The sequence below is a fragment of the Callithrix jacchus genome, chromosome 5 (genome assembly GCF_049354715.1).
Source record: "Callithrix jacchus isolate 240 chromosome 5, calJac240_pri, whole genome shotgun sequence".
Classification (NCBI taxonomy): Eukaryota; Metazoa; Chordata; class Mammalia; order Primates; family Cebidae; genus Callithrix; species Callithrix jacchus.
Window position 1 is genome coordinate 19,844,671 of NC_133506.1, and position 23,106 is coordinate 19,867,776.

The 23,106-nt window shown below is 39.2% G+C and overlaps 2 long non-coding RNA genes and 1 pseudogene across 3 annotated transcripts in view; 1 reads left to right on the forward strand and 2 right to left on the reverse strand.

The window, feature by feature from the left end:
- Positions 1 to 23,106, reverse strand: part of LOC144582455 (uncharacterized) — a 206,358-nt gene that overhangs the window by 89,426 nt on the left and 93,826 nt on the right. The window lies entirely within an intron of this gene.
- On the reverse strand, positions 264 to 12,321 carry LOC144582457 (uncharacterized). The gene is made up of 2 exons (XR_013535122.1): positions 3,204 to 12,321; positions 264 to 535 (listed from the first exon to the last, which is right to left on the reverse strand). It is a non-coding gene; the product is annotated as an uncharacterized LOC144582457 (long non-coding RNA).
- On the forward strand, positions 20,895 to 22,019 carry LOC100387463 (serine-threonine kinase receptor-associated protein pseudogene; annotated as a pseudogene).

The window sequence follows — 23,106 nt, forward strand, 5'->3', positions numbered from 1 at the left end:
GCAAATGCCAGGACCCAGAGAAAAGACTCTGACAGCATGAGTGACAAAGCACAAAGTGCAGATTTACAAATTAGTAGAGCCATCAGCTTAGGAATAATTACAAAGTCTTCCGGGTGCAAAACTTCTGTTGGCCCTCCCTCCCCTAGCAGGGCATTCTCTCTTCCCCGACTTTTAGTGCTGCTGCTTATCAGCATCACTTGCCTCTAGAGCGTGACGAGTAATGAATTCGGAGTTTCAAGGATGAACTCATTCATTCAACAAGCTTTTCTTTTTAATTTTTTTTTCTTTTATTTCTTCTATTGGAAAAAAGGTATACATGTGCAGAACATGCAGGTTTGTTACATAGGTATATGTGTGCCATGGTGGTTTGCTGCACCTATTACCCCCTGACAGGCCCTGTGTGTGTTGTTCCCCTCTCTATGTCCATGTGTTCTCAATGTTCAACTCCCACTTACTGGTGAGAACAGGTGGTGTTTGGTTTTCTGTTCCTATGTTAGTTTGCTGAGGATGATGGTTTCCAGCTTCATCCACGTCCCTGTAAAGCAAGATTTTATTAGGAACCCCTAGGCATCGGGAAGTCTTTAGGTACTGGTGACACAATAAAAATAAAATCAAATAAAATAAATAGGCAAAAGCCACTGCCCACATGGAGCCTACATTCTGGAAGAGGAAATAAGAATAAAATCCATAATTAATATGTGTTTATGAAATGCTGGACAGTTGGTGTTTGAGGAAATAAAAAGCAGAATAAGGGGATTAGAAACTGCCATGGGCTCAATGGATTAAGTACAATGGCCATGAAGGACCTCATCAAGGACAGGAGGGGACGTTTAAGTTGAAATTTGAAAGAGGTGAGAAAGCCATGCAGGTATCTGGGGAGGGGAGTTTGGGAAAGAGAATGGGAGAGGCATTCCAGCCAAGGGACTACCTGCAGCCTGGAGATGGGTCAAAGAGTAGGGTAGGCTGTGACTATGTGGCTCTATACAAATAATCATGTGAGAGTGGGTAGGAGCTAAGATCAGAGAGATAAGCGTGGGTCAGTTCTCAGGCTCTACGGGACACTACACAGATAGGGAGAAAAAAAGAGCTATTTGGGGGACGGCGGGGCAGGATTCTAAAGAGCTCACTGTCTGCTGGGTTGGAAACAGACTGTGAAGGGCAGAGGATAAAGCAGCGAGTTCAGTTCAGAGGCTGCTGTGGTGATTCAAGCAAAAATGAGAAGATTGTGCCGGGGGTGGCAGTGGAGATGTCGCACCGAATCTGGCCGTATGGTGATTATTGACAGGATTTCCCGAAAGTCTAGATACGGGATAGAAGAGAATCATAGACTGTCATAGAACATAAAGCCTTAGGGCTGCTACTCTAGATCCAACCTCTCATATTATGCTTGAGCAAACTGAGCCCAGAAAAACAGAGACTTTGAAGTACTTGCCTAGAGAGTTAGAGTTACCTGTCCCGTTGAGCTGGGAGTAGATGCCAGGGCTCCTAGTTTATGACCACTGAAACCAACTGACCACTTCATAATGGGGGACACCCACTTCTCTGGACCTGAGTCAAAATCTAACCAGGTACATTCCTGGCCATGAATAAAAACCTAAAAAGTGTGGGCATCCCTGTTGTGCCCCAGTCCTACCACAAAAGGCCCCTTCCCTGTTTAGAGCAGTGACATTTTCCTTGGTAGCAGTACTCAGTCCCGGATCATAGCCTTGTTCTCGTGAAAGGTATAAATAGCAGGCTTCCCTTTTAATTTATTGATAAATAATAAAGTCTCTGAAAAATCTCGGAGTCTTCTTATGACAGTAATGGTGCATGTACGGATGGGAAAGTCCCCAGTACAATGAATAATGCATTCTATTCCTCTCTCCTTGGTTATCACTTTGACATTTCTCACAAATGTACCTTCCGCTCCTCTAATAATGTCTATAGGGCTATTTGGCTGTCAGCAGCAAAGCCCCCTTGAGTAATCTCAACACTCTGAAGAAAAGAAGACTTGGTTCCCCCATGATCCTCACAATCTATTTGATCTAAGCCTGGATGCTTTGCCAACAACACTTCTGTTTATGTACGAGAAAAGAAACCTCACAACAAATATCTACAGACTGATAAAATGATTTTTCACTCATACAGGGCTAAATTAAGGGTGCTGGCTCTGGAATGAAGCCAAAGTCATCTGGAGGAAAGGCCATTTTCTCTCCCCCACTCCCTGGCACTGCCACGTATCTCTTCTTTCTTCTTATTAGACATATTTAATCAATAGGAACATTAATTCATCAAATATAACTGACATTTGTGTAGAAGATGCAGTGTGTGCAGTAGTGTTATAGAATATCTAATTTACTGCTTGGATTTTTCTTAATCTAGTAAATGAATCAGTTTGCATTCCGTGAGCATTCACCCATCAGCTAGCAGAAGAAGGCTCCAGAAAGCCTGCTGAGAGACAGGAACAAATTTTTCTTGACTCAAAGCCAGCTTTATTCATTCCACAAAGCTGCTCATTCTGCTTTCATGGTGACTTTAATACAGTGTCCCTCTTTGCCCAATAGTATTTTGAATATCACATTTTATTCCAAATACTAAGTTCAAGCTCTCTCTCTCCCCCAATACTGACAACAGAAAAACAAACTTGAGTCTAACAGATTTTTCTAATTATTTTCTCCTCCTGCTTCCTTTAGCTCTTGCCATCACATTCTTTTTCCGGAAGATTAAGAACTAACTAAACAGTATCTTTTTTAAGTTATGGGACACTGCATCCAGTTCTCCTGAAATCTGAAGTCACATTTGTTTCTGAAAACATAAATAATCCTTCCTTCCTGATCTTACACCATTCAGTTACTCAAGATGCTTGAGAAGGCATTTAAGGAGGATTCTGTGCCTCACATTTACCTCTGCTGATAAGAGATGCTCCCAGGAACAATTAATGCTATCTCTCTGCTTAACTAACTCTTTATTTGGAAAAAGAAAACCTTGGAGACTCAGAGAGGATGTACTAGAATATGGGAGACATGCCCAGTCTCAACAAGTAAAGTGATTTTGATGAAAGGAGTTTATGAATACATGGGAGCAGAATCTGGATTTGAAAGTGACATATTTACAGGGAGATGAGATGTTCATGCCTGCTTAAATACTTCTGTGTGGTTATTAATAATCCCCAAACATAACTAACTCACAAGGCATATGTTTCTGTTACAGTGAAGTCAACTCACCATATCATCAGGCAGGATAACATGCAAAGATTATCCGGAGCCACACAGCATTGTCAGTAAGCAGCCAACTTTAGATATGGGTGAGCAATGGTGCTGCTCCAGTTCCTAGTGCCAGCACCCAGGAATCTGGCACTGAGGAAAGAAAATAAATTAGATCACAGCCCAGGTGGAATAGTTGTTCTGTTGGACAGCCGGATGAGTCCCAGAAGAAAGCATGTGCCATAATTCTGCTGAGTCCCAGCAGAGACAGGCTATGTTGCAGTAAATGCTTCCAATATGACAAATCTGTGGTTCAGGAATGGGGGAAGGCAGGATTTTAAAACGTTCCTTGTGGATCTCTAGCACTTTAAACAAGTCATTCCACTTGCTCTTGCATCAGCTTCGCAAACTGCTCACTTCTCCTCCCATGCGTAATCCTGCTTTTGGCTCTATTTCTTATTCTTCTGAATTTCAGCTTAAAAGTAAGGATGTTATCTGAAAAGAGTGGCATAGTCAACCATCACCACTTTAAGCCAACAGTGACATGCTAAGAGATAATTTCAGCTGGACAGGAGGACCTAGGAGCTAATCATGACCCTTGGCAATAAGGCATCCTGGAACCCTGCTACACAAAATGTCATTTATTGACAGCATGATTGCCTTCCCCCACAGTTTATTAGAAATGCAGAATGTCAGGTATACCTCAAACCTCTTTAGTCAAAATCTTCATTTTAACAGGTTGCCCAGGGGATTTGTGTGTATATTCAACTTGAAGAAGCAGTGTTCTAACGTACATGGAATCACTGGAATCCAGGAAAATAGCTTCAGAAATATGATGTTGGAAGTTGCAGCAAACAAACTTTTGCTACCTGATCTTTTCTCCTTAAGGGACGTGTATCTGTTTATTTCTATTATTTCTCTAAATGACTATATCTGCCAGAAATCTTTCAGATGCAAAGAACAAAAATAAATGAAAGAATGAAGAGGAAGGGAATAACAGGGGAAAATTAAACAGGTTAAAGCAAAACTAGGAATACATTGAGCTATATACAAAATGGCCATGGGCATGTCACTTCAAGCATGACTGAAACCACATTTGTCATTCAGAATTTGTCCTTTGGCTCTTTGCTCCTTTTTTTTTTTTTTTGAGACGGAGTTTCGCTCTTGTTACCCAGGCTGGAGTGTAATGGCGCGATCTCGGCTCACCACAACCTCCGCCTCCTGGGTTCAGGCAATTCTCCTGCCTCAGCCTCCTGAGAAGCTGGGCTTACAGGCATGCGCCACCATGCCCAGCTACTTTTTGTATTTTTAGTAGAGACGGGGTTTCACCATGTTGACCAGGTTGGTCTCGATCTCTTGACCTCATGATCCACCCGCCTTGGCCTCCCAAAGTGCTGGGATTACAGGCATGAGCCACGGCGCCCAATCCCTTTGCTCCTTTCTTAACCCGAGCATCTTATAAAAGCAGACTCTCTCAACAGGTACCCCTTAACGTGGCTAATAGCTTCACTACAATAGCAAAGGAAGGAGAACTTCTTTTCCAATCATTTAAACAAAATCATTTAAGATTCACTTCAGTAGGCCTGATTAAGCCAAGTATTCATCTCTGGAGCAATCACTATGTGTCTGAATGGCCAGGTCGAGTCACATGTACATCTCTTGGCCAATGAGGTAAGACCAGTGTCCCATTACCTGTGATTTTTTTTTTAAATGTGATTTCCAGAGGAAAAGCCAGATACTCTTACTTGAGTACAGAGAGGGACTGGGTGATAGGCAGGCAAGAACAGCAGATGACTAGTGCTTTGTTGTCCTTCATGTTTATCTTTCTAGCAGCATTTGCTGCAATCACACTTTGTGATTGGGTTGCTCCAAGATGAATAGTGCCAGTCCTCACAAGATAGAGATGCTAGACTTCTAATTATTGGGCAAGGCCAAGTGAAAGCACAAGCTGCCTGCTAGGAATTCCAGAATAGGGAGGAGCCCAAAGGAAAGCAAGGGCTAACATTTGGAGACTTGTGACCACATTTTAGAGTTTGGGATGTAAACCAATAGTGAATTGAAGCTAGCTTACAAAGAGCATCTGTGAGTGTGAACTTGCTAAAGAGGGAGTTGACATCCAGGGAGATTTTAAGAAGGTAAATTTGGCAGCAATTGTGGGACAATTACAATGGTGGATGAGGAATAAATTTTGTATTTCAATCACCCTTCGGATGAAAAAATTAAGATTCTATAGCCTAAATGCTTGCATCTAAGCTGACTTTAGCTGGCCATAAGAATCCCTAAACAATAATAGAATAGTTATTAGTTAAAGACAGTTCTCTATTAGGAGGGTTGGTTAAAAGTCAATACTCAATGCCTGTTCATTGGTTAAATAAATTTTATAACAAATTTTGAAACAATCATACTTTAAACAACCAGACATGCAGTTGATGTAGATTATATTTGAGTAGAGAGCTGCCCTTTCTCATGGAACATAATACAGTAACGTTCTTTGGTCTTAACAAAAATAATAAAGACTACAGAAAGAAAAAATAAGCAGGTGGGGAAGAAATGGAAAGAAAAAAAGTAGAGACAGGAACAAAGGTTTGCAAAAAAAGTTATTTAAAAAGTCTAATAGGGTTCACAGCATTTTCTGTGAATTGATTTCCCATCAGAGCTTTTAGACAGTCCTTAAACTTGTGAAGTCAGATTTCGTTCTAAGTTCAGGCCTCCTCTGCACGTGAGCTTCACATTTACAGTTCTGACAGCCAGCTGAAGTGTGTTCAGAACATTTTCTGAAGTTGACACTGGGAAAAGGACAGTTTCCTAACAGGACATGAGAGTATGTGCTGTGGATCCTGATGGGAGGCCTAGCCTTCTACCGAGATTCCTTTAGTGTGTCGACATTTCTTTGAGCTTTCATGGGTACTGGGCTGGTCTCTGTCTTCCTGAGGGAACCACTGACCAGTTCCAGGGGTGAAAGCTCTCAGACTCCCACTGAGCAGTACTCCAGGCAGCACTGGGCCCCCCAAGTCTTCAGTTTTCCAGAAGCTAGAAATTAGTACTGCAGAACAAAGGAGCCCGAGATTGATAGGCCTATATATTCCAGGGGGGGATATCCACACTGGACTACGTCATCCTTCCAGCAAGGAACGACCACATCCTCAGAAAAACCCCTTTCTCTTCATCACACATGGTATATTCCTAGTACATTCTGCTATCAGTGCTGCTCTCTACCATCTGTCCCTGGCTACTGATGTGTGTGAATGTGTGTGTTGGTCGATGTCCTGATTTCATTCTTGATTTGGCCTTGACCTTTCATTTCCATGCAGGAGGAATGGGTGAGTCTTCACAGATTAGACATGACCAATAAATAAAAACCATTCACTTGGCCCCCAAAATCTGACTCTCTGGAAAGTTACCAAAATATCTGCAACAATCTTAAGATCCATTTCAAAATACTTCCCAATACATCAATACATATTTTACAGTATGTGCGTTCACTTGTTTTGATGTGTAAATTTTTTTCACCATCATTCTTGACAGATTAATATTTTTATTTATCGTGCCACCACAGGCTAGTCATCTGTGTGTGTGTGTGTGTGTGTGTGTGTTTGTAGTTTGTGTATATGTGAATCATGTGTTTATGTGCATGCATGGTGTGTGTCTCTGTGTGTTTGTGTGTGTGTGTGTGTACGAACGTATTCTGTGTTTGAGGCAAAGTGGGATGTGTGTAATTATGGTATGCCTGTTTAAGGTTGTGTGTATATATGTGGTATGTATGTGTTTGTATGTATTAATATATTTGTAGTATATATGTGTGTGATACATGTATTTGTGTTTGTAGGACTATGGAATGTGTGTATATATAGAGTGTGGGTGAGTATACAAGTATGGTTGTGTGTGTCCACTGTGTGTGTGCATGTGCATACTGTGTTTGAGGAGTGGGTGGTATATATATCAGAATTGTGTTCATATGCATTTGTGACTTTGTTAATCATGTTTTGATCTAATAAAGAGACATCTTAAGAGGGCATCACTCTATTTCATATTTTAAAAATCTGTGTTTGAAGTAGGTTTTGAATATTTGTTTTCACACACAAGGCAATTATTCTGGTGCATAACCAAAGGCAGCCATCTTGAACTTTTGGGAAAATGTCCAAAATAATACTTCCTAAAAGCTATTTGAAATTGGAATGGACATGCCATTTTTAGGTGTCCAAAGGGATGACAGAAAATAGTTGATGGTGTATTATTTTAGAGGGAGGAAAACTATTAAAATGTTTCTGATGGTAGCAACAATAAAATACTAATGAACCAGAGGAACAGATGGAAATTGAAAAGCATGTGCAATGTCAAAACCCAAAATACAGTGATTTGTTAAATTACAGAGCTTCTTCCCCTGGGAGAGGAGCTGCAGTTTGCTGATAAGTCAATGACAACCGGGATTATTACTGTAACACAGCAACGCCATTTTCCGCCTGAAACCTGCAAGAACTAATTAATTATATAGCTTTGGTTACTAGGTTAGAACCAAGCTTTCCTGTCCAGTTTCCAAAGACTGAACTTTATAAATTATCAGAAAAACAGCATTCTCCTGTCTGCTAACTATTGTAGATAGTTACAAAGACAACTATCAATTGCTAGAAGGGAAATACCTCATGATAAATTCTGTTTGCTCTTTTAACCATATGGAAAGATTTATTCTTTTTCCTATGGCTTTTTAAGTTCTGAAGATACCCAGACTTTCCTAGTAAACAGAAATTTGTAATGTCGAATTGCAACTCTAAATACAATGAATACAACGTGAGCATCAGGAGGGTGAGTGGCTATCAAGAAGGGTTTTCTAATAGTGCCAGCTGGGCTTACTAGCCTGAATGGGCAATGGGAAGAATATTGTTGTCTCTACTCAAAACAAAAGACTCAAATCTACTTCTTAATAAAGAAGTGACATTTTAGAAGCCTCCTGAGTACAGGCAAATAGAAAATTATATTATATCCATTATAAAAGAGAAGAAACTCCTTTGTTTTGTTTTTACCCCAGAAGTAGTTGGGAAATCAGACACCAAACTGAATCCGAGAGATGCAATGAAACCTGAAAAGGAACAGACACTGGCTTGGAGCCTCCTGTGGTTCCTGGGGCGATACCTTTCCTTTCTCCTCAACATTTGATACTTTCTTAGTGCCAGAGAAACAAAGCCCCTTCACTGCCCATGGTAGAGTGAACACATAGAGCCACACAGAAGAGAAGCTTGCTAGTATCCCCTAAAATTGTAACTATGTACATTTATGGCCCAGTAAGTGTATTTCTCAATATCTTACCCAGAGAAACAAACATCTATCACACCAGGGGGCTTGTACTAGGATGGCTAATACAGTATTGTTAGTAATAGGGGAGATTCAGAAGAGACCTACATGTTTACTAAGAGTAGAAGAGCTGAATAATATACGAGTATATTTGGGCCATTGAATTATTTGTGAAACTTTATATAAGATAGATTTATTGGGCCAGGCACGGTGGCTCATGCCTGTAATCTCAGCACTTTGGGAGGCCAAGGTGGATGGATCACGAGATCGAGACCATCCTGGTCAACATGGTGAAACCCCGTCTCTACTAAAAATACAGAAAATTAGCTGGGCATGGTGGGGTGTGCCTGTAATCCCAGCTACTCAGGAGGCTGAGGCAGGAGAATTGCCTGAACCCAGGAGGCGGAGGTTGCCGTGAGCTGAGATCGTGCTATTGCACTCCAACCTGGGTAAGAAGAGCGAAACTCCATCTCAAAAAAAAAAAGATAGATTTATTTTAGCAACATCAGAAGACTTCTAAAATAGAGTGTCGAGTTGAATGGATGCAAGTAATAGAATACATGAGTATAAGATAGCATGTTTTAAAAAGAAAATCTGCACACATATATAAAACAATATTATACTTTTATAAATGTAAAGATAAATACACATAAAATGGTCCAGAATTCATTCCACTGAATAATATAAACAATTATTCTCTATGAGGGAACTGGGTGTGGAGATGATGGTCAAGTTGGATTTAGACTTATCTCACTAGGTATATAACCCTGGAAAAGTTACTTACTCTAACTCGGATTTTTTATCTATAATATGATAGTTATTTTTAAATTACCTACACAATAGAGTTGCTGTGAGGATTAAATGAGTTAATAATAACAGTACATATGGAACACTTACTTAGAATTCAGAAATGCTCTAAGTGCTTTACCTGTATTACCTTGTTTAGTAAAAAGCAGGTAGAATTATTATGTACATTTTACAGATCAAGAAACTAAGAGACAGTGAAGTTAAACTTGCCAACAGGCTCATAACTCCTAAGTTATGAGGAACCTTCCTAAAGCCAGAGGGTCTCAGACAATTACAGTCTTCAAAAGGAAGCAGTTAAATAAAGAATAAAAAGATTTGAAACCTAAAGCTATTTCCTGAAGTCCATGCACCTTCTTTCATTGGAGGAAAATAAGTTTGGATCTATTTCCCAGCTGGAGCAAGACTCAGATATCTGATATTTAATAGCATATTGCTCTAGCAACTAATTGCAGTAGACAGACACTCTTCCACTATTTCAGGGTGAGCTTGATCTCTCCTTTTCCCGTATCCACTGGGACAGATTCAACAACGATTTCAGTGCTTCACCCAGCTGTGGATGCATGTGGGGCTGAGTATACCTCCCGCCCTTTCACTTTGGACTTATCCGTATGAATTGCTCTGTCCACTAGGATATGAATAGTCTTAATGTGAACAAAGGCTTATAATGTACTTGTGAAGTTTGGTTTTTCCTTTTGCACTTGTGCTATTGTTATGAAAAGAAAATATTCTGGATATCCATTGTTCCTCCAGCCTACGCTTAGAATGAGACAAGCAGAATAAACATGAATTTAACCTGTAGCCTGGAGACAAATCCTGCTGAATACAACCAAGATCAGCCAAACTCCAACTAACTGGAAGTCTCATGAGTGAATAAAATAGTGGCTAAAAGCTACTGAATTTCTGATCATTTATTGTGTTCATTATGGTTATTACATAGCCTTATTACAGCTTTGCTGACAGATAACGCTCAACAAATACAGTCTTCTTTCTTCAATTACTCTGAAAGCCATTTCTTCCCTTGCCCTGGAATAGATATTTTAATTTTGCATGTAGGTAATATGAGAAGAGAGCCTTCAACTACTCTTCTTGCTGATCCATCTGTTCCCATCACAGATCAGTGCTGATGGTTGACTAATCTTTCTAGAGCCTAGTTTTGCTACTATCACTTCTCTATTCCAAAATCTTTAGTGACTCCAGGACCCAGGATGGGGGAGAACTTCATCTCAGCATTTGTTTCCAAACTTTCACTGTGGGTGACCAGAACAAGGCAAATCACTCCCAAATCAGTTCTTTCACCCCAATACTTTATATGCCTCTCTAATCAAATACATTCACATAAGGATACAAACAAGAAATTCTCATCTAATTAACAACATGCAAAGCATTTTAATTTATTTTTTAACTAATATAGTGGTATTAGGAAAGAAATATTATTATTATATCCATTTAGCTATAAGGAAATAAAATTTCTTGAGGTTAAGTAGATTCCCAATGGTCACAAAACTAAAAATATGCCAGAAACAGAATTCAGAACCATAACTAAATACATGCCAGGATCAGAATTCAGAACCAAGATTGTTTGACAGGTTTCCAAGATATCAACTAAAATATAGCAGTTAAGGATTAGAACAAAAATTTATTCTAAAAGTAAAGGGAGATAAAGGAAAGCAAACTTAGAGATAATCAGTAAGGGAAGTTACTCACACACTATTCCACTATTCCAAGAATTTTTTCTTCAAAAGCATTAATACTAATAAAAATGTTATTCTAATTACCCATATTTTCAGTTAAACTTGATACTATGCATCAAATAGCAATAATAGATGGCTGATCCTCATTATTTGTAGATTTGGTATTTTCTAATTCATCTATTCACTAAGACTCATTATTAAGTCCCAAACCAATGTCCATGGAACTTTCACAGTTACTCATGAACATGCAAAGAGTGGTGAAAAGTTTGTTACCAGACATGCATGTTTCCAACTCAGGCCAAAGAGGGTAACTTCATGCTTTCTTGTCTCAGCTCTAATACTGAAAACAAGAGTTTTTTTGGCAGTCTACTTAATCCCATGTTTTTCATACCTTTGTGCTTTTAGTTAGCAATGAGGCTGTTTAAACGAAGCCCAAGCTGAAATGCTGTCTAACTGCAAGAAGTGTTTCTACGTTTAAGAAGACTGAATGTGTCTTATGGAAAATATACATGTGCTAGAAAAGTTTAGTTCAGGCATGATTTATAGTGCTATTGACTATGTTCAATGTTAGTACATCAACAATATGGCACATTTAAAAAAAAAGAAATTTCATGCTTTAGCAAGTGCTAAAGCAACATCTGCAGTGTATGACAAAGTTATGGAAAAAAATGAAAAAGCAGCTAAATTTGTGAATTTATTAGATTACATGAGATAAAAATGCATAATGGACAGTATTGTCATCAGGCTAAAAAACAAAGAAATTTATGGTCATGTTATTCTGAGCCAGGAAAATGTCAAATTCTCCTCAATTATTGCTGGCTGGCTTACATGCTTCAAAAAGCAGTATAGCATAAAACATTTTAAATACACAGGTTCTGCAGGTCTAGAGGCTACAAAAGAATTTGTTTAAATAGTTACCAAATGTTATGTGGAAGAGTAGATTTTTGATGATGATAAGTCTGTCTTGTCTTAGAAGAATGTTATCAAATGAACTTAAAAACGCCAATCAATGTTTGGTTGATCAAAGCATGGTGATCGGAAGCTCTCAGGAACCTAACTCTGTGTTTCCTCTAGGAGCAATTGTTCACTATTAGCTAATTCAGTGTCCATGGTGACTTTATAAAACGTATCTACTGTGAATAATGAAAACCAGCTGTGTGTGTGTAAGTGTGTGTGTGTGTGTGTGTGTGTGATGTCTTAGGTTGTTGCACAGCAGTTTAAACAGTACTAACAGTTTCCTGGAGAAGAGAAATCTGTATAGAGCTAAGGTAGAAATTATATTTATTTTTATTGATCTTCAATTTTCAATTCATATTCCAAGGTGAGTTTTTATTTTTTAAAAAAGTGTCCTTAAATTCTTAGAAACGAATTGCAATGAAAAAAATACATATGTGTATGTGTGTGTGTGTCTGTGTGTGTATATATATATATATATATATATATATATATATCGCCTATGCATGTCTAGTATTAACTGAAAAGTTTTCTAATTTCTGCATATAGCTTATGTGTGTCTAGTTTTTTTCTGGTTTCTGCATGTAGAAATTTAATACTTCTAGGTCAAACTCTCTTATCACACATGTTAGCTATGTATTTTCACAAAGTTATTTTCTTTTTTTTATCTTTTAATTCTATGTCATGTTCAAATAAATTTTTAAAATTAGCTAACATGGGAATTATAGCCAATAACAGTTTTTAAATTACTTTAGACATGTTGGGGGGGTTTGGAATGCCTGTTTCTAGACCTTAGCTGTTTTTAAATGAAAATGAAAAGTGATTTGGTACTGATAGGATTCCTATAAGAATTGTTGTGATTGGAATAGATACATTTAAGTCTGAGTCAGTGGACAAATATTTGTTATTTTCTAAATAAGTTAGATTTTTCCATCTTTTGTCAATTATCCCATATGGTTATTTGTCGAAGGGATCATTTGCAACTTTCTTCTTTTCTTTTTTTGCAGTGTATTTCATTAACACAAAATCTGATAAATAAGTTGGTTTTCTCTTATTCATACAGATCCTATTCTATGAATCTAAACATTTTTAATTAAAAATTACCTTGAAATATAAATTGAAAATTGAAGAGCAATAAAAAGAAATATAATTTCTACTTTATCTCCATACAGATTTTCCATCTCCAGGAAACTCCTACTGTATCTTAAAGGGCTATGAAACAATCTATTGTTCTACTGGATTGCAAGTCATAGGAAACACAAACAGAAAATGAACCTATCTCAGAAAATGTATTATTAAAATATCTTAAATATGCTTGCACAGAGGCAATGGAGATGTTATGTACCTGGGTAGAAAGAAAACAAGGAAAGAAAGGCTTTTGGCAGAGACCTTGAATACTCCAGTTTGTAACGGGAATAAAACTGTCAGAGTCTGTAGATACCTGGACATGCCTAGTAAAGGGATGGTAAAGGAGGGGGGTTGATGGACCTTTGGAAATGGGAGTGGAAATTTCATATGCAAAAAAGAAAGGAACGCATTTCCAATTCTATGTGCTGAGGCTATAAGAACCAGGCTTCTAGGATATAGGATTCTAGAAATGGGAGACCTGAGAGAAAACGTGGAATATAATGACATAGCAGCCACTGTTATTGCCTCACTTCTATTCTAGTCTTATCATGTCAATCCTTGCCTTCGAAATGCCAGCAAACATCTTCTTTTGTTTGCCCAAGAAATCCTCAGACCTCCAGAGCCCACTTTCCACAGAAATACACCAGGCCTGAATTCCTGGGGAATGACCAACACTCCCTCAGCAGTCTTCAACCAATAAATGAGGCCTGCTCACCCCAACAAAGTATGAAGCAGACTGATTGGAGACTGCGGGCGAAGCAACTGCTTGAGGACTGTAGTGAGCTCCCTTGCTAAAGTGGGCAGCTACAACTAGCTACAGCCTGTTTGATTTCATTTGTCTGTGTGGCCTTTGATTTGTCAAATTCTCTTGTGGGAAATCTGATTTTTAGATATGTAAAATTAATTTAAATTTCTCTTTTTTAAACAAATCATATTTGTTTATTTGAACTTTTTTTTTAAATAGAGTCTCACTCTGTCTCCCAGGCTTGAGTACAGTGGTGCAATCATAGCTCACTGCAGCCTCAACCTTCCAGACTCAAGGGATCCTCCCATTTCAACCTCCAAGTAGCCAGGACTATAGGCATGCACCACCGTGTGTGTGTGTGTGTGTGTGTGTGTCTGTCTGTCTGGTCTTGAACTCCAAGACTTGAGCAATCCTCCTACTTCAGCCTCCAAATGCTAAAAATACAGGCATGAGCCACTATGTCCTGCCCAAGCTTCCAAAAAATACAAAACACACTACACAAAACAGCAAAAAAATCCTTAAGTGGTGTCTACTAAAACAGATGTGTATAAACCCTATGACCAAGCAATTCCAATTCAGGTAGATACTCAAGAACACTATGTAATTAGAGCATCAAAACACGTATATACGATAATGTTCACAGAAGCACTATTTATATCTCAGGAGTTAAAAGGGTCCAAATGCTTATGAAGAGAAGATTGGATAGATACATTGTGCATGTCCATGCTATGAGATACTATGCAGCAAGGAGAATCAGTCAGTCATTGCTACCCACCACAAAATAAATGTTGCTGTCACACATCATGTTAAACAAAAGAAGCCACAACCAAGTATACCCCCTCTGTGAACTCATTCATATAAAATATATAAACAGGCAAAATTAATATATGTTGAGCATCAAAACAGGAGTACCTATTTGAAGTCAGATCTTCTACTAGGATTTCATAAGTAATGATATATGCTTTGGAGTTAAATTATTTCTGTCTCTTTTAAAATGCAATTCTTCCTGAGAGGTTGATAACATGATTCTATAATTCATTATTACTTTAACATAGATTAGGCCCCAACATTGACAGAGGCCTCCTATTAGAGCTCCTAGCTCTGCTAGGAACTATAGATACAGAAGCAAACAAGTCCCTGCCCTGCTGACTGGACAATGCCTAAAGCAACCCTTAAAATCATATACTGATTTATATAGATTTTGACTGCTGCCCATTCACTTCTGAACCAGTTGCAGAGGGCTGGATATACGAGATTGTACTCATTTGTTTGTGCTCAAATCTTAGGAGTAATACTGCCTTACTTTGAGTTCCTTCCCCTAAAACCTACATTGAAAACAAAGAGTTAAATGCAAGTAGCTTATCTTGGAGACAATTCTGGAAAACACTAGTACAGGTGTGAGGTCTGGGGAAGGGAAGAGAAGTCTGAAGGGTGAGGGAGCTGGAGAGTTTATCCAACTACTTTTGTTTAAGACTGGTCTGAGAAAATTACTTCTTTGCAATTACCTATGTGACAAAGAAGAGTCAAAGAAAACTCTCAGCAAAAGAAATGCAGAAGCCAAGAGCTGGAAATCAGGACAAATACAATTTTCAGCAAAAGGACCAGAACCCAAAGTACATCCTGTGAACATACAGATGGGGTTTGGGTATCCTCCATCTGCTATAACTACCCAAGGTAAGAGGAGAGTAAGTTCCTCAAATAAACATATGGGTGCAGGTAAGAAGGGAAGAGAGAGAAAATGAATTTCAAGTAGGCACTCAAACTGGTGTCTACTACACACTCAAACCAGGAGTCAGACATCAAACAATGAAACAACCAAAAGTGAAAACAATGTACTTTTGCTTATCTCTGGGCCCTCTCCGAGGTTGGCCCACCTGAGTATCTACCTTCATCTCTGGACAGCTCACTTTCAAATTCCATGGTTAATGCTTAGAAAGAAGGTAACCCTAGAATCTTCCCCCTTGGAGGATTTGAACTCAAAATAATTTCCTTGAGTACAGGAATGCAACCTTCATCATGCCGGACAGGTGTCCCTGCAGCCTGTGCAATTCTTCCGCCAGTAGGGGGCACACTCTCTCACAAGGCAGCCTCTTCCATCATCAGAAAGTCTTGCTTATTCTATAGTTCTGGCATGACCATAAAATCTGCATTCCCGTGACTTCCACCATGCTCCCCTCTGTTGCCCTCTGGCCCATCGCTCCCTCTTGGGCCTGCCCTAGACTCCAGTTCCACCTCTGCAGTGTCACTCAGCCATATCCACAAGTGCCTTGGATCAGACATTGTTTTCACATATGGTAGGGGATGGGTGGATTTTTCTTTCATTCAGTCTCTACAGATGCTTCACAGATGAGCTCAATGAGGCTCAGAAAGGTTAAGTAACTGGGCCAGGGTCATAGACTGACAAGTGAGAGAAGTGAAGCTCAAACACAGAATATCGGACTCCATATAACCCAGAGTATCTGGGGTGGGGTGTGGTGTGTGTGGTGTACATGTGTATGTATGAGTGTGTGTGTGCACATGTGAACATAGTGTGCATGTGTTGTATGTGTACGTGTATGTGTGTATGTGGCTTATTATCCCTCCTACTACCACTCACAGGTTCAGTGACTATCTCTCCATTTTCAACACCTATCCCTGACTGCCTCATGCAATGTGATTAACCTCCAAATCAGCAGCCTTTAAAGCTTTCCCCTTCCCCTCTCACCAAAATACACTTCTTTGGGGTCTCAGTCTCCAGAGTCTGTGTCTGCCCACCAAAAGAGCAATGTTTCTCCCAATGAAGCAATGAAGTCCTGTGTGATAATTAGCTGTGATTTATCTCCAAGTTATAACTTACCCTCAGATAATGCCTTCATGCAGAGAGACAGCTGGGGTGGAAATTTCTGTCACTGGAGTAGGTGTAGGAGAATTAGGGGTTCCTTTGGAGATTTGTAGTGTAACCCAAATAACATTATATAACATATTCCACCTACTCAACCTATAGGCTGAGATCCCACTTAAAAGGATGGTAGTTTGTCCTAAGAAGCCAAGGCTACTAGGTTGCAATGAAGCCCAGTATGTCCTCAGTGAACTGAGGTATATATTAGAGCCCCCTGCCACGATGCTTGAGATTCAGTGTGCCCCTCCTTTTCAAGTCACAAAACAGTCCCATCCCTCCTCTTGCAGATTCCCCAGACAGATATCACAGACCGGTTGTCTCCTAATAGAATTTTCCTCCTTCTTGGAAATCAGTGCAGAGGGGAAGAAGCAGAGCTATTTCCACAGGACAGTGCTTGTTTTTTTGTGAAAAGAAAGTAGAGAGTTTTAATCAGACAGCTGTGTGTCCAAAGCTGGACTCTGTCTTAAACTAATGGTACAATGTACTAGTTTCCCAAACTCTCTGAGTCTAAAGTCCCGTATATAAAAGAGAATAACCCTCACCAACTCACAGGTCGCTATGAGGATTAAATGTTAGGATACCTATGGATGTTCCATGTATGCTGTGATACTCAAAGTTGCTTTTCTTTTCCTGCTATAAAAGCAACTCCCCACTTTCCTTCTGGTACAGAAGAAAGAGTATTTCAAGACGAAGGGTGTTCACTCTCTCTCTCTTACATATTTTCAAAAGTAATGTATGGGAAAGGAATATAGTCCTTCCTTCTTTCCTTGGCAGGGACAGCTAGTGACAGCTGTGTGTTTTGTCAGAACAGAGAACTCCCCAGTTCCCCAGCCATGTTCTCTGCATTGTTCTTAAGTGTTGTTTATTTTTGTCCTGTATCTTCCAGTTCACAATCTGCCAGACTCATGGCAAAATCTGTCTTCGCTCCTGCCAAAAATGATCATTTTCTCCTTCTTTGCTTCCCAATCGACTTTCCTATTCATTCCTAATGTCATTTGAAAATTTATCTGCCCTCCCTCGTCTATGAGCCTTACGTTCAATCTCCTACTGCTATGATTATTTCTTCAGCATCTGGGTTGCTTAACTTACTGCTGCCATGGGTGATACAGATGTGCAGCAGATGCCACACTAAGTGGAAAGAGTGTGTCAAATGGAAAATGTATTCAGGTTGTCATATAAATGGTAGAATGTTGTTTTCCTTCAGACTTCTGGCTCAGGAACTTTGCAGAAAGTTTAGTTTTTTAACATCTTACTAAATCATAGCATACAAGCAGAAAAAAAATGCATACATCACAAATGTATGGCTTAATGAGTTTTCACAGTCTAAGTACACGTGTGTAACCACTGTCCAAACCAAGTAAGAAAACATGACTAGAGCTCTATTTACCCACTACTGTCATTCCCCCAAAGGTAAGCACTATTCTGACTTCTTAACAAAATACATTCCTCCCTCGGTATATGCAGGGAATTGACTCCAGGACTCCAGAGTGTATCAAATTCCACACATACTCAAGTCCCGCAGTCAGCTCTGCAAAACACACCTACACAAAAAGCTGACCTCCAGTATACATGGGGTTGGCATCCCAGGAAAACGATTTTTTATCTGCATTTGGTTGAAAAACATCTATGTATAAGTTGACTTGTGCGGTTCAAACCTGTGTTGTTCAATGGTAAACTGTCCATTTGTTTTTGAATTTTGTTTGAATAAAATTCTATATGATATATTCTGTTCTGTCAGACTTCCTTCACTGAATATTATGCTGTAAGGGACAGTCATACTGTTGTATGTCATAGTATTTCATGTTTTCTCGTTGCTGGGTGTAGTTCTATTGCATAAATATGCCACTATTCATTTCATTGTTAAAAACCATTTGGAGTATCCCCAGAGTAAGGCTTTTAAGAAAAGCTCTGCTATGAAGACTCTTGTGCATGTCTTATATTGCATATATGTGTTCTCTTGGGTACATACCTCAAAGTAGAACTGCTAGATTATAGGGTATCCATATATTGAACTTTAGTAAAGTACTAGTTTCCAAAATGGATGGAACATTTTATGCCCCCACCATCACGACCTGAGAGTTCCAGATGCTCTGTGTCTTCATCAAAACCTGGTATCGTCTATGGTGTTTTGATTTTATCTTACTATTTGTTTTTCAGCATTCTAGTGGAAGTGTAATTGTACCTCATTATGGTTTTAATTTGCATTTTCCAAATGATGAATGAAGTTGAGCATATTTTACACATACTTATTGGCCATTTGTATATCCCTTTTGTAAAGTGACTATTAAAGTGTTTCATATATTTTAAACCTTTTAATACTTTATTTTAAAAGTTTTTTATTAATTAAAAGATTTAACTTTTTATGTAAGACTAGGATTGGAGAGTTGGTCACACTTTAATGGACTTTTCTGCCACTTGTCCTGATTTTATAGTAACCATAAATGTCTCCAGTTATCCCTAATGGCATCTCAAATTGTCAGAAACTTCTCCAAGCAATTAATTTTATTCAAAAGTACACTCGATAGCACTTTTAGAAACCATAGATGGATATTCAGAAACCTAGTTTTTACTATTTTACTACATAGCCCTGTGACCACGGCAAAGATTTCATTCTTCTTTAGTGTCAGTATCCCCACCTGAAAAATGAAAAAGCTGAATCTGAGATTGTCCAGCTCTAATATTCTATAACATACTAATAAGTCCACTACTTGTAAGGGCAAGGAACAGGGTAAAAGAGATACTATGAAACTTAAAGAATTCCCATATGTTGGGTAACCCCTGCTCTTGAATGAAAAAGCTGCAAAACATTCTATACTTCAATTTCAAATTTTCTTCCATCTTCTTTTATGTCTTAAGCAAATTGTGCTTTGCGTGCTAGGAGAAACATTATGTCAAAGCTCTAGTTGTCCTTGTCTTCGCCATAATTTTTTTCTTTATTGCAAACAGTAACTCGATCAGAATTGCTACTGCCCTCAAAAAAAAGTACCTCATTATGTTTTTTGTGTTTTATTTATTTTTTAGTGGGCCTGTGCCTGAAATGGAGGGGGACAGGAAATACCTTCCACGACCTAACCATAGAACCCTGGACCAGCCTACTGCATCTATTCTGCTTTCTATACACTTTTGCTTCCTTGAACAGATCTTTCTAAGTCCCGAAAAGTAAAATGAGTGTCACTAACTTCAAATCTACATTTTCTTTCTCCCCTTCCTCAGTAGTGGCTTAACTTCAGCTGCCTAATGGTGAACGGTTGTGTCCCCACCTTAACAGGAAGATTTTACAAAAAAAGTATCTTAAAAGTCTTCACAACTTCAGTGAAATGAAAGGTTTTATATAACAAGACATAAAATGCCATAAGCATGGGGGAAATGATTAATAAATTAGATGACGTTTAAAAGAAGAAGTATGTTCATCAAAAGACACCATAAGAGAAAGAAAATGCAAAGCATGGAGGGGAGGGGATATCTGATAGATGGATAACCAAAAAAGGGCTTGTGGTTAGACTATAATTTTCTAAAAACTATAAATCAGTGAGAAAGATAGGCAACCCAATAAAGAATAAGCATTACCTGTGAACAAACACTTTATTTTTGTTTATTTATTTATTTATTTTGAGGCGGAGTTTCGCTCTTGTTACCCAGGCTGGAGTGCAATGACGCGATCTCGGCTCACCGCAACCTCCGCCTCCTGGGTTCAAGCAATTCTCCTGCCTCAGCCTCCTGAGTAGCTGGGATTACAGGCACACGCCACCATGCCCAGGTAATTTTTTGTATTTGTAATAGAGACGGGGTTTCACCATGTTGACCAGGATGGTCTCGATCTCTTGACCTCATGATCCACCCGTCTCGGCCTCTCAAAGTGCTGGGATTACAGGCGTGAGCCACCGCGCCCAGCCCTAACAAACACTTTAAAAAGAAAATGAACTTATAAATAGATGCAACCAGTGAATCGTGGGTCGGTTCTCTGCTTCTCCCCATCCCCTAATTTCCTCCCTCCCTCCTTTTCCCTCCCTCGTCGACGGTTGCTCGCCCATCACAGACTCCTTGACCCCTCCCTCACCCCTTCCTAACTTCTGTGCCACCGGATTGCCCTCCTTTTCCTGTTTCCCAGCCCAGCCCAGCCCCAGTGTCAGGTCGGGGGCCTGGAGGAGCCAGAGGCGCTGCAACAGAAGAGAGAAAAGACCACGACGACCCTCGGCTCGCCAGTCCGGTCTCTGGATTCGCCGCCGCAATGGCAATGAGACAGATGCCGCTCACCTGCTCTGGCCACACGCGGCCCGTAGTTGATTTGGCCTTCAGTGGCATCACGCCTTATGAGTATTTCTTAATCAGCGCTTGCAAAGATGGTAAACCTATGCTACGCCAGGGAGATACAGGAGACTGGATTGGAACATTTTTGGGTCATAAAGGTGCTGTTTGGGTGGCAACACTGAATAAGGATGCCATCAAAGCGGCTACAGCAGCTGCAGATTTCACAGCCAGAGTGTGGGATGCTGTCTCGGGAGATGAATTGATGACCCTGGCTCATAAACACATTGTCAAAACTGTGGATTTCACACAGGATAGTAATTATTTGTTAAGAGGGGGACAGGATAAACTGTTACCCATCTATGACTTGAACAAACCTGAAGCAGAACCTAAGGAAATTAGTGGTCACACTTGTGGTATAAAAAAAAGCTCTGTGGTTCAGTGAAGATAAACAGATTCTTTCTGCTGATGACAAAACCGTTCGACTTTGGGATCATGCTACTATGACAGAAGTGAAATCTCTCAATTTTAATATGTCTGTTAGTAGTATGGAATATATTCCCGAGGGAGAGATTTGGGTTATAACTTATGGACGATCTATTGCTTTTCATAGTGCAGTAAGTTTGGACCCAATTAAATTCTTTGAAGCTCCTGCAACCATCAATTCTGCCTCTCTTCATCCTGAGAAGGAATTTATTGTTGCAGGTGAAGAAGATTTTAAACTTTATACGTATGATTATAACAGTGGAGAAGAATTAGAATCCTACAAGGGACACTTTGGTCCTATTCACTGTGTGAGATTTAGTCCTGGTGGGGAACTCTATGCCAGTGGTTCCGAAGATGGAACATTGAGAATATGGCAAACTGTGGTAGGAAAAACATATGGCCTTTGGAAATGTGTGCTTCCTGAAGAAGATAGTGGTGAGCAGGCAAAGCCAAAGATTGGTTTCAGAGACAACAGAGGAACTAGAAAAAATTGCGTCAGAGAATTCAGATTGCATCTATTCTTCAACTCCTGATGTTAAGGCCTGATTATCAATCATATGCTGCAGTTAGTATACAACTTATGGACTAAAATGAGCAAGGAGAGAAAAGCATCAGCCATCCAGAGTTACTCTCTGCTTAAGGCAGAAACAGCAGTAAATAAAGGGGGAAATGAATTAGCTCCAGTGCTGAATTAGCTTGGTGTTACCTGTAAGTGAAAACTCGAGTATCAGATGAAGGGAGGTGGTTATCCTCTTGTAGTACAGTGGCCTGTCATCTTTTTAATGAATATATAGAAGCCAACATCCAATTTCTATTATTACCATTAGGGTTCTTGTAGCTGTTTATGTTATGATGGAGAAGAAAAATATATTGGTTTATTGTTCTGACTTTCTTCCTTAAAGCAGAATGCCTTTTTTTTTTTGGCTTTAGTTGTAAAGAAGAGGGAATACATGATGAGGTAACTGGTTTGATTCCTCTTTCATTATACACTGCTTCCGAACATCTAATTGTTTTTAGTTGTCTAAATAAAATGCCTCTAAAACAACAACAACAACAAATAGATGCAACCTTTGTAGTAATCAGGGAAATGCATGTTAATATCTCTGTGAGATGCCACTGTATGTACACCACTCATTATTACTTAAACATACCAAAATATTGAATGTTAGAGAGGGTATGGAACAATGTAAATTCTTATATTTGCTTGTTGGAGTGTAAGTTGGGACATCTACTTTTTTACAGGCAGTAAGACAATGTCTAATGGAATTAAAGATATTTACGACCTGTGTTTGACAAAGTAATTCTACTGCTAATGCACAGCCTACAGAATTGCATACATTTGTGCATCAAGATACATGTACTAATTTATAAGTGCATTATTTTCAAGAGCAAAAAGTGAGAAACAATCTAAAAACCAATGGTATGAGGTTTAGATAAATTATTATATATATTCACCCAGTAGAATACTGTAAGTAATGAAAATGAATAACTATAGTTATACAGAATGAGATGAATGAATCTTCAAAATACCAGGTCAATAGAGGAAACCAAATGCAAAACAATACATATTATTTGATTCTATCAACATAAAGTTTAAAAAAAGGCAAAACTGCCGGGCATGATGGCTCAGGCCTACAATCCCAGCTCTTTGGGAGGCCAAGGCAGGCAGATCGCCTGAGGTCAGGAGTTCGAGACCAGCCTGGC